Below are 15839 nucleotides of genomic sequence, written 5' to 3'. Positions count from 1 at the left end.
TGTGATTTCAGGTATTTTCTGGCTGAAATTGAGGGACTTGAGCAGAAATCAGATTCAGAGGTTGAAGAAGGACTGCTGATGGTATTGGATTCTGACCTCCTTGCACTCAAAGTGGATTTTCTGGAGCTACAGAACTCGCAATGGCGCGCTTGATATATCTGCCTGACTGAGATTTGCAAGGTGACCATAGCTTGCTTCATACCAACAATCTCCGTGGGATTCGACCCTTACTCACGTAAGGTATTACTTGGATGACCCAGTGCACTTGCTGGTTAGTTGTATCGAAGTTGTGAACCATGGCATTGGCACCATGTTCTTGACGCCATTGCCAGGGGAAGAAAGAGCCATGAATTTTACATAATTAAAGTGTAATCACGATTACGCGTACCAAGTTGCTCACGTTGCCAGGGATTGTTCGAGCCTGGACATCACAATTTCGTGCACCAGGCATCTCATTCCTTCTTGTCAAGCCTCCTGTTCTCTGGCATTCGTTGCATTGGTGAACAAATTCTCTAGCATCTTTGAAGATAGTTGGCCAATAAAACCCACTCTGTAGTATCTTTGCGGCTGTTCTTTCTGGCCCAAAATGTCCACCATAGGATGAGCCATGACAATGCCACAGTATATTTTTTATTTCACTCTCAGGAACACACCTCCTAATTACTCCATCAGAGCATCTCTTGAACAGGAAAGGTTCATCCCACAAGAACTTCTTTGCTTCATTGATTAACTTCTTCACTTGTTGCTTAGATAATTCTTTAGGTATCTTCCTCCCTACTTTGTAGTTTGCTATGTCAGCAAACCAAGGTGCTTGTTGAATCTGCAGCAAATGTTCATCTGGGAAGCTTTCATTCACAGGCTGTGAGGCTTCTTGGATTGTTTCCTGTGGTAATCTTGATAAATGATCAGCAACTTGGTTTTCAGTGCCCTTCCTGTCCTTTATTTCAATATCAAATTCTTGTAAGAGTAATATCCACCTGATAAGTCTTGGCTTAGCATCCTGTTTTGACATTAAATACTTAATAGCAGCATGATCAGTATAAACCACAATTTTGGATCCTATCAGGTATGATCTGAACTTATCAAATGCATAAACTACAGCTAACAATTTCTTCTCTGTTGTGGTGTAATTTTTTTGAGCTTCATTCAATACTTTACTTGCATAATATATAACGTGATGCAAGTTTCCCTTCTTTTGTCCAAGCACAGCACCAATTACAATGTCACTTGCATCACACATGAGTTCAAAAGGTAGTTCCCAATTTGGGGGTGTGATGATTGGTGCTGTTGTGAGACTGTTTTTTAAAGTTTCAAAGGCATGCTGGCAATTTTCATTAAAAACAAAAGGAGTATCAATCATAAGCAGATTACTCAAAGGTTTAGCTATTTTAGAAAAATCCTTGATAAACCTTCTATAAAATCCTGCATGCCTCAAGAAACTTCTAACAGATTTCACATTAGTTGGTGGAGGGAGCTTCTCTATGATTTCCACTTTTGCCTTGTCAACTTCTATCTCTTTTCTTGAAACTTTGTGACCAAGAACAATCCCTTCGGGTACCATGAAATGACATTTCTCCCAGTTCAAAACCAAATTAGTTTCTTGGCACCGTTTCAAGACGAGAGTTAAATGTTTCAGGCAAGTATTGAAATTGTCACCAAAAATAGAGAAGTCGTCCATGAAGACCTCTAGAAACTTTTCGACCATATCAGAGAAGATGGAGAGCATACACCTTTGAAATGTGGCTGGGGCGTTACAAAGCCCAAAGGGCATCCTCCTGTATGCAAAGACTCCAAATGGGCATGTAAAGGCAGTCTTCTCTTGATCCTTGAGGTCCACCACGATTTGATTATACCCAGAATATCCGTCCAAAAAGCAATAATAGGCATGGCCGGCCAATCTTTCTAGCATCTGATCAATGAATGGGAGAGGAAAATGATCTTTCCTGGTGGCGTCATTCAATCTTCTATAGTCTATGCACATCTTCCACCCCGTCACTGTTCTAGTAGGGATTAACTCATTCTTCTCATTGGTGATGACCATCATTCCTCCTTTCTTTGGTACAACTTGGACCGGGCTCACCCATGGGCTGTCGGATATTGGGAAGATTATCGCTGTATTCCACAACTTCATTACTTCCTTCTGGACAACTTCCTTCATCGTAGGATTCATCCTTCTTTGAGGTTGAACTACTGGCTTGGAGTTATCTTCCAAGAGGATCTTATGCATACATACTGCAGGGCTGATGCCTCTCAGGTCGTCAATGGTCCATCCTAAAGCGTCTTTGTGAGCTTTGAGTATATCAAGAAGTTCTCCTTCTTCTTTTTTTGTTAATGACGAATTGATGATCACTGGGAGGCTCTCTGATGCACCCAGGAATGCATATTTGAGATGGGTGGGTAATGGCTTTAGTTCTTGTTTTCGTACTTCTTCCTTCTTGTCTTGTTTTTCCTCTTGCTCAATAGACATCTCGGCTATTTGTTCTTCTATTGTCTCTTGATTTTCTTCTTGCTCTTGAGGATTATCTTCCAACATTTCTTCCACCAAACTCTCTATCATATCCACTCTCACGTAATCCTCTTGCTCAGGAATGTGTTGCATTGACTTGAAAATGTTTATGACCATTAGTTCATTGTGGACCCTGAAGATCATCTCTCCTTTTTCTACATCAATGATGGCTCTTGCTGTGGCTAGAAATGGCCTTCCCAAAATGATTGAATTGTTTCCTTCCTTTTCAGTATCCAAAATCACAAAATCTGCTGAAAAATAAACTCCCCAACCTTCACCAACAGGTTTTCCACAATTCCATTGGGTGTCTTGATCGATCTATCAGCCATGACTAGTGACATCCTGGTGGGTTTGAGTTCTTCTATAGCAAGCTTCCTCATCATAGACAAGGGCATTAGGTTGATACTAGCTCCGAGATCACAAAGAGCCTTGTCTAATGTCATGTTGCCTATGGTGCAAGCAACTACAAAACTTCCTGGATCTTTAAGCTTTGGTGGGATTCCCTTTTGAAGCACCGCGCTACATTCTTCAGTGAGAAGTATAGTTTCCTTCTCCAACCAGCTTCTTTTCTTGTTAATGAGTTCCTTCAAGAATTTGGCATATAAGGGCATCTGTTCCAATGCTTCAGCTAGGGGAATGTAGATTTCCAGCTTCTTGAAAGTTTCCAGGAATTTGCGGAAGTGTTGATCCTTGGTTTCTTTGTTGAACCTCTGAGGGTATGGTAGTGGAGGTGTAATGCTCTTCTCCACTTGCTGCTGTCCCGGAATTGCTTCCTTTGAACTATGTGGCTGGTTTTCTTTCTCCTTGAGCTTCTCTAGGGAATTTCTTCTTGTTGCCATGTCTTCATTGCTAGCTTCCCCTTTTTCTGATGATTCTTTGTTGCTATCCAAAGGCTTCTTGGTTACCTCCTTGTTGTTGTCTACCAATGTCTTTCCACTCCGTAATTGTACAGCTTTGCACTCTTCTTTTGGATTAGGAATGGTGTCACTTGGTAGTGAGCTTGAAGGTCTCTCAACAGAAATCTGCTTGGAGATTTGCTCAATCTGCCTCTCTAGGATCTTCATGGAGGCTTCATGGTTCTTGGTTATCATTTCTTGGTGTTTCCACATTTTGTCTATCAAGGTTTCCAAGTTAGTGATTCTTTGAGATTCTGGTGATGCTTGTGGTGGGTTGTGAGATGTGGATGGTGGATGGTAGGCATTTTGGTTGGTGGGTTGGTTATTGGATTGATGATGGTTGGGGTTGGGGTAGTTGTTTTGAGGTCTTCTGTAAGGATTTTGGTTAGTTTGCTACTGGTTGTGGTTTTGGTTGTTCCTTTAAGTGTTTTGGTTTGAGTTCCTCTGCCATGGTTGTTGGTTCTGGTTGTGATTGTCTCCCCATCTGAGGTTTGGGTGGTTCTTCTAGGATGGATTGTAGGTATCACCATAAACTTCATTCTGTCCAGAATTTTGGTTATACATGTACTGCACTTGCTCCTGTTGTTGCTCTTCTTGGCTTTCTTCATTCTGTACACATAAAGTTGATGGGTGGCTTGTGTTCACAGCTGCTACTTGAAGGCTGTCAATCCTTTTGGCCATTTGTTCAAACTGTTGTTGAATTTGTTGTTGCATCATCTTGTTTTGAGCCAAAATGGAGTCTACTCCTTCCAATTCTAGTACCCCCTTTCTCTGTGATGGTTGGCGGTTTCTTTGATGAGCAAAGAAATATTGATTGTTGGCCACCATGTCCACAAGATTCTGGGCTTCCACACCAGTTTTCATCAGTTGTAATGAACCTCCAGTAGAGTGATCTAATGCCTCTTGAGATTTTAATGTCAGGCCTTCATAGAAATTTTGCAGCACGTCCCATTCATTGAACATCTCTGGAGGACACTTTCTGATTAAGGCTTTGTACCTCTCCCATGCTTCATACAAGGATTCGGCATCTAATTGTGTGAATGTCTGCACCTCGGTTTTTAGCCTGATGACCCTTTGGGGTGGATAGAATTTGTCTAGAAATTTAGTTACCAAATCATCCCAACTAGTGATACTTCCTTGGGGAAAAGTTTCAAGCCATTGTGCGGCCTTGTCCCTTAATGAGAACGGGAACAGCAGAAGCTTATAAGTTTCAGGATTCACACCATTGGATTTGACAGTGTCACAAATCCTTAAGAAGGTAGATAGATGTTGGTTAGGATCTTCCAATGGGCTACCTCCATAAGAACAATTGTTCTGGACGAGTGTAATGAGTTGTGGTTTTAGCTCGAAGTTGTTTGCATTGACATTGGGAGTTAAGATGCTGCTTCCACAATGTCTGGGATTTGCAAAAGTGTAGGAGGCCAACACTCTCCTCTGTGGTGGATTGGGATTAGATGGATCTCCTTCCATCTCGTGATATTCTTCCTCAGATTCTTCCTCTCCAACAATACCTTTCCCTCTCTCAGCTCTTCTCAATCTCCTGAGAGTTCTCTGGTCAGTTTCGGATAAGATAGGAGTAGCTCTCCCTGTACCTGACATATAAACAAAACAAGAAACACACAACCAGTGATACTTCAATCTATTGCTAGAATGAAGTTTTAGTTGGCTTAAGCAAAAATTCAAACAGTTAGTAGGTTAGTCAAGATTAAAGAAAAAGTGCTTGATCTAAACTGCCACCTCACTTAATCATTGTCAATCTATTCAATCCCCGGCAACGGCGCCAAAAACTTGATGTGCGGAAAACGATCCGACACAAAACTCACCGGCAAGTGTACCGGGTCGTATCAAGTAATAAAACTCACGGGAGTGAGGTCGATCCCACAAGGATTGAAGGATTTAGCAACTTTAGTTTAGTGGTTGAATTAGTCAAGCAAACAAGTATTGATTGTGTGAAATTGTGTTGACAGAAATTAAATTGCATAGAATGTAAAGGGGAGTGGGTGATTTGCAGGAAATTAAAGGGAATAACAAGAAAAAGAGAAAGGAACTCAAATATTGATTTCTCAAAAAGTGTAGTAAAGAAAACAGAGAGATCTCAAGGTGAGATTGAGACAGAATTTCCTCAATTCTTCAACACCCAAGACTCAAAATCTCCAAATAGCTCAAAACCCAAAAGCTCTCTACTGTGAATACTATGGAAATTCTTAAAGAAAACTCTCAAAAGAAAAGCTCTCTTAAAACTTCAAATCCTAAGCTATTTATACACTTTCTTCAAATGATCATTAAGCCTTGAATTGGGCCTTTAGTCTTGATGGAATTGGGTTGATAATAGCCTCCGTTGATTGCTCTTGGTGTTGGGAAGAAATCTATTTGTGAACCGGGCCATGAACCATTCACGTTTGAGTCAACGTTTGAGGCAAACGTTGACTCAAACATCCCTTGTGTGAGGCATTATGCAGATAGCCCATTTGCTGTCATCCACGTTTGAGCCAACGTTTGAGGTCAAACGTGAGCTCAAACGTGGTTCTTCCCATGCTCCCTTTTTGGCCAACGTTTGAGGCAAACGTTGGCGCAAACGTGGCTCATCTAAACCATCAATCAGGGGTGCTTTGCCATGCTCTTCCTTGCCAAAATGTAGCCAACGTTTGACCTCACATTTGAGGCAAACGTTGGCTCAAACGTTGCCATACCCAGGAGTGCTCTTTTTCATTCTTTTTGGCGCCAACGTTTGACCTCACGTTTGAGGCAAACGTTGGCGCAAACATTGCCTTCCCCTGCTTCTTCTTTAGCCAACGTTTGCCTCAATGTTTGAGGCAAACATTGGCGCAAACTTGGCTTGCCTCCAGGGTGTGGTTGCACTCTTCCTCACGTTTGAGTCCAAGTTTGAGGCAAACTTTGGCTCAAATGTGAGTCCTTCCTCTTGCCTCTTGCTATCCCCTTTTCCTCAACCTTCTTCCAAGCTTTATTTCACCTATCATCAACCAACAATTGTATCAAAGCTATGCCATAATCATGAGAGTTGTTCTTCTTCTTGTCACATGAGCAATTATGGCACAAAAACTCATGAAAATGTATCGATTCATCCATAGTTGATTGAATCTAAGGAAACATGATATTCCACCCAATTGGCTTACTTGTGGCTTAAGAAAGTGCATAAAACTAAATGAAAAAAGACTAGTAAGACTAGTGAAACTAGGCTAAGATGACTTGTCATCAGTGTCTGTAGTGAATATGTGTTGAGTACAAATAAGCTAAGAAGCTGCTACAACACATGACACTGAGCTGCTAGAATCAAAGAATAAGTGTACAGGAAAAGAAAATAAAGAAAAGCAATTTCCGAGGATGAGTGAATAATAAGAAGTCATAGCAGTATATTAGTTTATGCTTATAGGAGACATTCTATTCCTAAGGATCAATAAGAAGTGAGTTACTACAGTATCTGCATAAAATCCCATGAACTACTAATAATGACTTGCTGATATGAACATCACTTTCTATTTCATTCTTTCTTCTCAATAATTCAGTGCTTACTTAGGGACAAGCAAGATTTAAGTTTGTTGTTGTGATGCCAGGGCATTTTAGGCTAGTTTCACTAGCCTTTTTCCTTTGTTTTTAATAATTTTTATGCACTTTCTTGAGTTATAAGTAGGCAATTGGGGTAAAAATTCATGCATGCCTGGATTCATCCAACCATAGTTAATTTGATGCAATTTCATGAGAATTATGCTATAATTACTTGTGTGCTAAGAATGATGACAATTCTCATGACTTATGCCAAGGCTTTGATGAGTTTGTTTGGTTGATGATAGGAAGAAAGAAGCAGAAAAAGAGCAAGGAAGAAAAGAAGGAGAGGCCATCATTGGATCCAACGTTAGCCCATCAACGTTGAAAACAACATTCTGGAAGAAGAAAACATGGGTGCCAATGTTGGAGGGAACATTGGTGAACCAACGTTACCTCCAACGTCATTGAAAATGTTCAATCCTGGAGCTAAAGGATTTTTGAGCGATGCGTACGCGTTTATGACGCGTACGCATGAAAGAGGAAAATTTCTATATCCACGTGCAAGCGTGAGTCACGCGCATGTGTGGAATGGCAAAAGTGACCATCCACGCGTACGCGTGGGTTAGGCGTACGCGTCACCAAACGAATGTTGGAGGTCCAACGTTGCCTCCAATGTCCGTGATGAGAAGCCCAGAATTTGGAATTGAGAAACTTGAATCGATGCGCACGCATCAGTGACGCGTACATGTGGATGGAAAAAATGGTAATGCACGCGTAAGCGTGGTGTACGCGCACACGTGAATAAGCAAAATCACATCCTTCACGCGTACACGTGGTGCACGCATACGCGTGGATAGTAGAACGTTGGCCCTTGATAAACCTCATATTTAAGGTTTATCTTGTATTGATTCTAGTGAATTTTATCACCTTTTACCCACATTTATTCAATGAAATAGCATGGTTTCATGATTGTCTCCTAATTTGTACTTAGGTGTAAAAACATGCTTTCTAGGCCCTTAATTAGCTAAATTTAATTCACCTTTGATTCCACTAGATGCCTTGATTTGTTTGTTAAGTGATTTTAGGTTAAAAAGGCTAGGAATGGATCAAAGGAGTGAAGAGGAAAGCATGCAAAGTGGAGAAATCATGAGAAAGCCAAAAATTTGGATATATTCATCCACGGGCACGGGCACTGTACGCGCACGCGTGGATCGCGAAAACCTCAAAGGATGCGCACGCATGCTGTACGCGTACGCGTCGGTGCCCACACGTGATTTTTAATTGAAAACGTGACCAGCAAATTCTGAGGAGCTGTGGGGCCCAGTTTGCAACCAACTTTGGTGCCAAAATGCATAAAAGGACTAAGGATTGAAGAGAATCATCAATAAACACCATTTTACACATTAGGATTAGTTTAGAGTTAGTTTTAGAGAGAGAAGCTCTCACTTCTTTCCAGAATTAGGATTAGGATTAGGTTTAGTTCTTAGATCTAGGTTTTCATTCATGCTTTCTTCTACTTCTTCTTCTCAATTCCTTGTTGTTGCAATCATCATTCTTCTATTCTTTTGTGGTAATTTCCTTTATGTTGTTCTTATACTTTGTTGTAGATCTACTCTTGTCTCTTCTACTTTCTTCCAATTCCATTTGAGGTAATTCATAATAATTGTGTTCCTTTTGATTGTTGTTGTTGATTTCTTACATTCAATTGTTTTTAGATTCTACTCTTGTTATCAATTTACTATGCTTTTCCTTTGTGCCTTCCAAGTGTTTGATGAAATGCTTGGTTGGATTTTAGTATAGATTTTATTCCTCTTGGCCTAGGTAGAGTAATTAGTGACACTTGAGTTATCTAACTCCTTTGTTGATTGATAATTAGAAGTTGCTAATTAATTTGGATACCACTAAAGTTAGTCTTTCCCTTGGGAGTTGGCTAGGACTTATGGAATCAACTTAATTCATCCACTTGACTTTCCTCCATGGTTAGAGGTTAACTAAGTGGTAGCAATGAACAACTTGTGGTCACAATTGAGGAGGATAACTAGGATAGGACTTCTAGTTCTCATATCTTGCCAAGAGCTTTGTTAGTTGTTAGTTTAATTTCTTTGCCATTTATATTTCTTGTCTAAAATCTCAAAAACCCCAAAATATCTCATAACCAATAACAAGAACACTTTATTGCAATTCCTAGGGAGAACGACCAGAGGTTCAATACTTCGGTTTATAAATTTAGGGGTTTATTACTTGTGACAACCAAATTTTTGTATAAAAGGATTGATGTTGGTTTAGAAACTATACTTGCAATGAGAATTCATTTGTGAATTCTAAACCGTCAAAAAGTCCTCTCATCAAAATGGCGCCGTTGCGGGGGAATTGCAATGGTGTTATGTTATTGGTTGTATATATGTGAATATTGTAAATAGCTTTGCTATTTGTAGGATTTTTCTTTGTCATTTCTAGTTAGTTTTTGTTTCATATTTTCTCTTGTCACCATGAATTCTCATCTTGGCTATGAGTTTGGTTCCAATTGTGTTTTAGGAAATGTGAACTTCAATGACAACATTCATCAAGGATGGAACCAACAAAGATGGGAGGAGCCTCTAGGAATTGGCCACTCCTATTGGCAACAACCTCAGGATGCTCGTAGGTATAACCATCATCCTAATGCATGTCAATTTAATGGATATGGTGAATCTTTTTATGACAATCAATTACCACCATCATATGCCTATGACTCTTATCCTCGACATGAACCTCAACCATACTCACAAGCCTTTCCATACCAAGAACCTTCTTGTGACCCATATCCATCATATGACCAATCACCCATACCATATCATTGTGACCATTATGAGCAAGGACCTCTAGAACCACCACAACCCGATCAAGATTACTACCATGAACCACCTCAATGCACACCATCTCCATACCCTTACCAAGAAGAACCGCCTTCCTACTATGAATCCTATAGAATGATGAACCCTCCTATCCACCGCAAGCCCCAATAGATGACTCTCTCACCTTGCTACTTCAAGGACAAGCGGATATGCAAAGGAACACCCTAGAGTTTCTGACTAACTTGACCAAGGTAGTCCATATTTTAGCCTACCAATGTTTGAACACTCAAGGTGCTTCTATAGCCACATGTGAAGAATTAATTGAATATCATAGCATGAAGGAGAGATTGGAAACTCCGGTGGAAAATGAGGGATGCTATTTTGTATTAGAGCAATTGGAGGAGCCTATGGTTATTGAAGAAAAGGAAGAAGTGGTTGAAGATTTAGGAGATGTTGAAAGTCCAAGGGAAAGTAGCATCATGGAGCACTCTTCCAAGAAGCTTGATATTGATGTTGAGGAGGGTGCGCAACCTCCAAAGCATATCATAGTTGGAGACTTGAAAAAGGTTTATCAAGAGATGGATTCAATCATGGATGAATTTCTATCTACAATTGAATCATCTCCCATTGGACATGAAGTTGAAATTATAGAAGAATGTGCACAACCTCCCATACTCTTGGTGAGCAATGAGAAAGAGGGTGAATCAGAAGAGAGTCACCAAGAGGAAAAAGTTGACATGGTGTACATCAAAATTGAAGAATATGAAGAGGTTGATCAAGAGACGGATTCATTCATCAATGAATTCCTATCCAAAATTAAATCACCTCTCATTGGGCAAGATGAAGTTCTTGAAGACAACACCAAGCCAAGTGATAAAAGGGAAAAGGTTGAAATTGAAGAAGCTTGCGAAGAGGTGGAGATAGTCAAGGAAGAGCACAAGCGAGTGGAGCTTGCAAGATCATTAGGACCACCCCTTCCTAAGTCACCATCCTACACAATATTCAAGTGGGTAAAACTCTTATCCCTAAGCTTTACTTTCTCACTTGAATATGGTTTGATTGAAAATGATGGTCAACTTAGAGCTCTTTGTGGAGTTAAGAGTAGGAAAGAGTTGTGTAGTGGTTGGAAACATTGATGTGTGGAAAACGATCCAACACAAAATTCACCGGCAAGTGGATCGGGTCGCATCAAGTAATAATAACTCACATGAGTGAGGTCGATCCCACAGGGATTGAAGGATTGAGCAATTTTAGTTTAGTGGTTGATTTAGTCAAGCGAATCAAATATTGGTTGAGTGATTTATAGTTTGCAGAAACTAAATTGCTTGAAATGTAAAGGGAGAGGGGTAAATTACAGTAAATTAAAGAGCAAAGGAAGTAAATAAGCTGAATCTTAAAGAACAAGTAATATAAATTGCAGAAATTTAGATTACAAGAAATGTAAATGACTGAATCTTAAAGTGCAAGAAACGTAAATTGCTTGAATTGTAAACAGGATTGGGAGTTGGGATTGCAGAAATTTAAACAAGAACAAGTAAAATGCATTAAACATAAAAGAGAAAATTGAATTGCAGTGAAGTAGATCTTAAACAGAAGAGTAAAATGCCTTGAGAATTTAAAAACAGAGAAAGCAATGCTTAATTTGCAGCAAAGTAAAAGAGGTTGAAGATTTCAGGAGTGGAAGAGACTAGATAACAAGTCTAGATCTCAAATCCTTCCTTGATCTAACAAGAACAATTGCAAAGGAGATAAAGAAAAGTAAATTGCAGAATTAAAGAGAAGATGAAGCAGTAAAGTAAACAGAAATGGAAATTCAATTATGCAGAGAAAGTAAACAAGAGATCTCAAGGTGAGATTGAAACAGAAGTTCTTCAATTCTTCACCCAAGATCAAAAACAAGAAAGTAAAGAGTGCTCAAGCAAGAACCAGGAAGAAAAGAGATCAATTCTCCTTCCAAATTCTCTAAGATCCAAATTCAGAAGTAAAAAGCTTCAAAAATGAAAATGACAATTAAAAGGAAAATTCAAAGTAAAGTCTAGAGGTCCTAATTACATCAAACTAGCTCCTATTTATACACTTTCTATTCTTGGATTTTGTAATTTGGATGGGCTTTTGATTTGGTGAAGAAATGAATTAAGTTGGATTTTTAATTCAATTTCCAGCCCAAGTGCACCTCCCAGGGGCAAGCTCAGTTGGAAAACCAAACTGAGCGCCCAAATGTTGCTGCCCGTCTCAAGTGTGGTGCGCCCAGCTCCTTGCTGTGTTGCTTGACACTAGAGCTCAGTTGGAATTTTGAACTGAGCTCTATGTGTGTCAATGTGATGCGCCTCATGGTGTCATGGCCGTGTCAAAGTGTGGGGAAGATTGGGGAGGTAGTGCTCAGTAGGAAAAACCAGCTGAGCTCCCCTTGTGTAGCGCTTAGCTTTGCACTCCAAGGTCCCAGTTCAACTCTTGGTGGAAGCAAATGAGAGTTTATTTTCCTTGGAGGAGTGGAGTGTAAGGAGTGCTTGTACAAGGAAGCTCCAAGTTCGAACCTTGGGGGAGCCATCTTGGCTCATTTTCCTTTCACCAAGAGTAGTGCTCCTTCCTTGCAAGTGAGAGGCTCCCAAGTTCGAATCCTAGTGAATGCATTTTGTGGAGTCAATTTTCCTTATGCCTAGCAATATAATATAGCGCTAAGTTAATTAAAGTAACTGAGTGCCCTTGCCTCCTTGGAGTAGTGCCTTCTTCTCATCCTTTAGGTGCAAGGTTCAAGTCTTGGTGAATGCTTTTTGGCAAATTTTGGCTTATTTTCCTTGCAAGCTTGGTAGCGTGAGGTTCCATGTTCGAACCTTGGAGGAAGCATTTTGGCCATTTCTTCTTGATTTTCCTTGCAAGGAGCGTTCCTTGCCTTCCTTGAGTTCATGAGTTCGAAACTTGATGGCTTCCTCCCTTGGAATTTCATCTTGAATTAATTTTGAGAAGCCCCTGATAAAGCTCACTTAGTGAACTGAGCCTTATGTTGTTTCCTTGCTTTCTTTAGTGCTCAGTTAACTAATTGAACTGAGCTTGGTGCCTTGCCTTCTCCTATTTGTCCTTGTGAAGCTCAGTTTGCTTTCTCAACTTAGCTTTCACTCTTCTTTGATTTTTGCCACGCTTTTTCTTTCCTTGGGCACGCTTCTTAAACCACGCTTTTCTTATTTTCTTCTTTCTTCACCTACAAGTAATCAATTCAACCAATCAAAGTATCACAAATTTCACAAGGTTTATAAATCAATTAATTATCATTTAAATTTAGCTTAAACCTCATGATTTAGCATCAATTACATGGTGGTTATTTGATTTAAAGAAGTCATGCATTTTCATTCCAAATTACTTACCCTAGGTGTTGAAACACCCCTATGGGCTTACTTGCTCAAGCCTCTCCTTAGCACACACACATCACAGGCATTTAGCTTATTTTGTTCATCTCTGTTTGTTCTTTGGAAATTGATGCCCATCACCTCTTTGGATTACTAAATGCTTTGTCTCAAAGTAGCTCTTGATGGTGGACTTTTAGTTGGCAATCCCGGGTTAGTTAACTCAAATTGCCGGGTGATGAAGCACCCCTTAGAATCTAGTTATCCAAGCTTATCTTTGTACAAGAGCATCACAGGCATTTATCTAAATTTGCAGCCATTGGTGCCCAGCCTTGTGTATTTCTTTTTGCTTATTTCTCTTGTATTTTCTTTCTTTTCTTTTGGACTTTTTTCATTTGTCAAGTCTCATGAAATGTAACTCAAGTTCATATCACAAAGTCATGCCTGCATTCAGCCTTATTTATAAATCAACTAATGAACCAGCACATACTACCACATAATCTTATTTTGTCTCATATCATACTAGACTTTTACTCTTTCTCTATTTCACAGTTATTTTTCTTTTATTCAAGCATGAGGAACAAAGCATATAATTCAAGTAAGATGAAAGTGAATCAAGCACTTAGACTAGCAAGCCATAACAGAATGAAAACAAACAAACTCGCAGACAGTAAATGAATCTAAGAAGACACTAATTAACAGGGGATATTTGCACTTTCAATTAACATAGTTGAACTAGAATCAGTCAGAGAATAATACAACCTCTTGGAGTCTATTTGTTTCCTCTCTGTCATTATCAGTGTTAGATTCCATGTCCTCCCTCTGTCCATGATGATGTACCGTTTCCTCCAAGAGATTGAATGACTTCCTACAAAAGATATTGAAAGTTGCTTGTTCCCCAAGTCCTTAGGCAACTGGTTAGTGTGCAAGAATTGAGCATGGCGTTCAAACTTATTTTAGTGTGGGAACACCAAACTTAATTCCTTGCCAATGTCTCCGATGCAACAAGTTAACCATTCATGAATTCTTTTGTCTTTGCTAAAGGTTATAAAATCAAAGATTAGAGAACAGCAATTTGATTAATTGGTTCATCTAATTGCTTGTAGCTAGTATTATGCAGAAGGTGAGAATATATTTTATGATGAGATTTTGGTGGAACACCAAACTTAGAATCCTTCATTCTCCCTTAGATTATTTTGGTGTGCAACACCAAACTTAGCTCCTTGCAATATAGATAAACTAATTAACCTTTTTATTAAAATAGCTATTAAAAGAAAACTACCTCAGGTTGGGTTGCCTCCCAACAAGCGCTCTTTTAATGTCACTAGCTTGACATCTTGTTCTTTGATCATGGAGGCTGAAAATCATAGTGCCTTAGCTTTTCTCCTCTTACTGTGAACTTCCTTCCGGTCTCCTCTTTGATGATCTCTAGGTGTTCAAGTGAAAGGATCCGGTTCACAGTATAGTACTCAGATAATTGTGGAGACACCTTCATTGGTTGGGTGTTTAACATCACTTTATCCCCTAGTGAAAAGCCTTCAGTAGGGATCTTCTTGTTTCTCCACCCTCTTGGCCTCTTCTTCTTTTCTTTCTCAAAAGATACTCCCTGCCTTGGTGGTTCCTTATCTGAGATGTTCAATTTCTCGTCTGGAGGTTTTGGATCTAGTTCCTTCTTGATTTCTTTGGTTTGCTGCACCATCTCTACTACTTTCAAGCATGGATTTAGAAGTCTTGGAGCTAACTCATTGACTACCTCCTTCAAGCTTTGATCCCTGGCTTTATCCTCCATACAATCTTCTTCTTGAGTGGGCTCATTCAGGGTTTTAAAAACATGGAATGCTAGGTGCTCATCATGCACTCTCAGCAAGAATTCCCCTTTTTCAACATCTATCAATGCTCTGCCCGTAGCCAGGAAAGGCCGCCCCAGGATGATGGGAGTGTTAGGGTTTTCCTCCATATCTAGGATGACAAAATCAGCTGGGAGAAGGAATTTCCCCACTTTTACCAGCACATTCTCTACAACTCTAAGTGCTTGCTGAATGGACTTGTCAGCCATTTGAAGAGCTATTCGAGTGGGTTTCAGTTCAAAAATTTGAAGCTTCCTCATAAGAGATAGAGGCATCAAGTTTATGCTTGCACCAAGGTCACAGAATGATTTCTCAATAGTTATGTCTCCTATGGTACAAGGTATATAAAACCTTCCAGGATCATCATTCTTCTCTGGTAGACCTCTTTGGAGAATAGCACTACACTCCATTGTCATTTCAACAATCTGTCCTTCCTTCAAGGGTCTTTTCTTTGTTAGCACTTCTTTCATAAATTTGGCATATAATGGCATATGTTCAAGTGCTTCTAAGAAAGGAATATTGATGCTGAGTGTCTTGAATATGTCCAGGAACTTTGAGTAATGCTTATCCTCATTTTCTTTTTTGAACCTCTGAGGGTACGGAAGTTTGGGGACATCTGGCTTCACCCCTTCCTTCTTCTCTTGTAGCTTTGCTTCAAGGATGTTCTTATCTCTCTTTGAGCTTTTTGTATTCTCGGTCTTTCTATCCTCTTCACTTCTCTCTTCTGTCTCTTCTTGTTGAACTTGTCTGTTGTGTTCTTCCTGATTGATTGCTTCCTTCTCACTTCCCACTATGATTGCTTTGCACTCCTCCCACTTTGTAGCTTTTCCTTTGTCCCTTGGGTGGTCTTTAGTGGCACTAGGGGATGCATTTGATTGCTTCTCACCCATCTCTGTAATTCGTTTAGCCATTTT

The sequence above is a fragment of the Arachis ipaensis genome, chromosome B10 (assembly GCF_000816755.2).
Source record: "Arachis ipaensis cultivar K30076 chromosome B10, Araip1.1, whole genome shotgun sequence".
Lineage (NCBI taxonomy): Eukaryota > Viridiplantae > Streptophyta > Magnoliopsida > Fabales > Fabaceae > Arachis > Arachis ipaensis.
Note: the sequence above shows the minus strand (reverse complement) of the source record.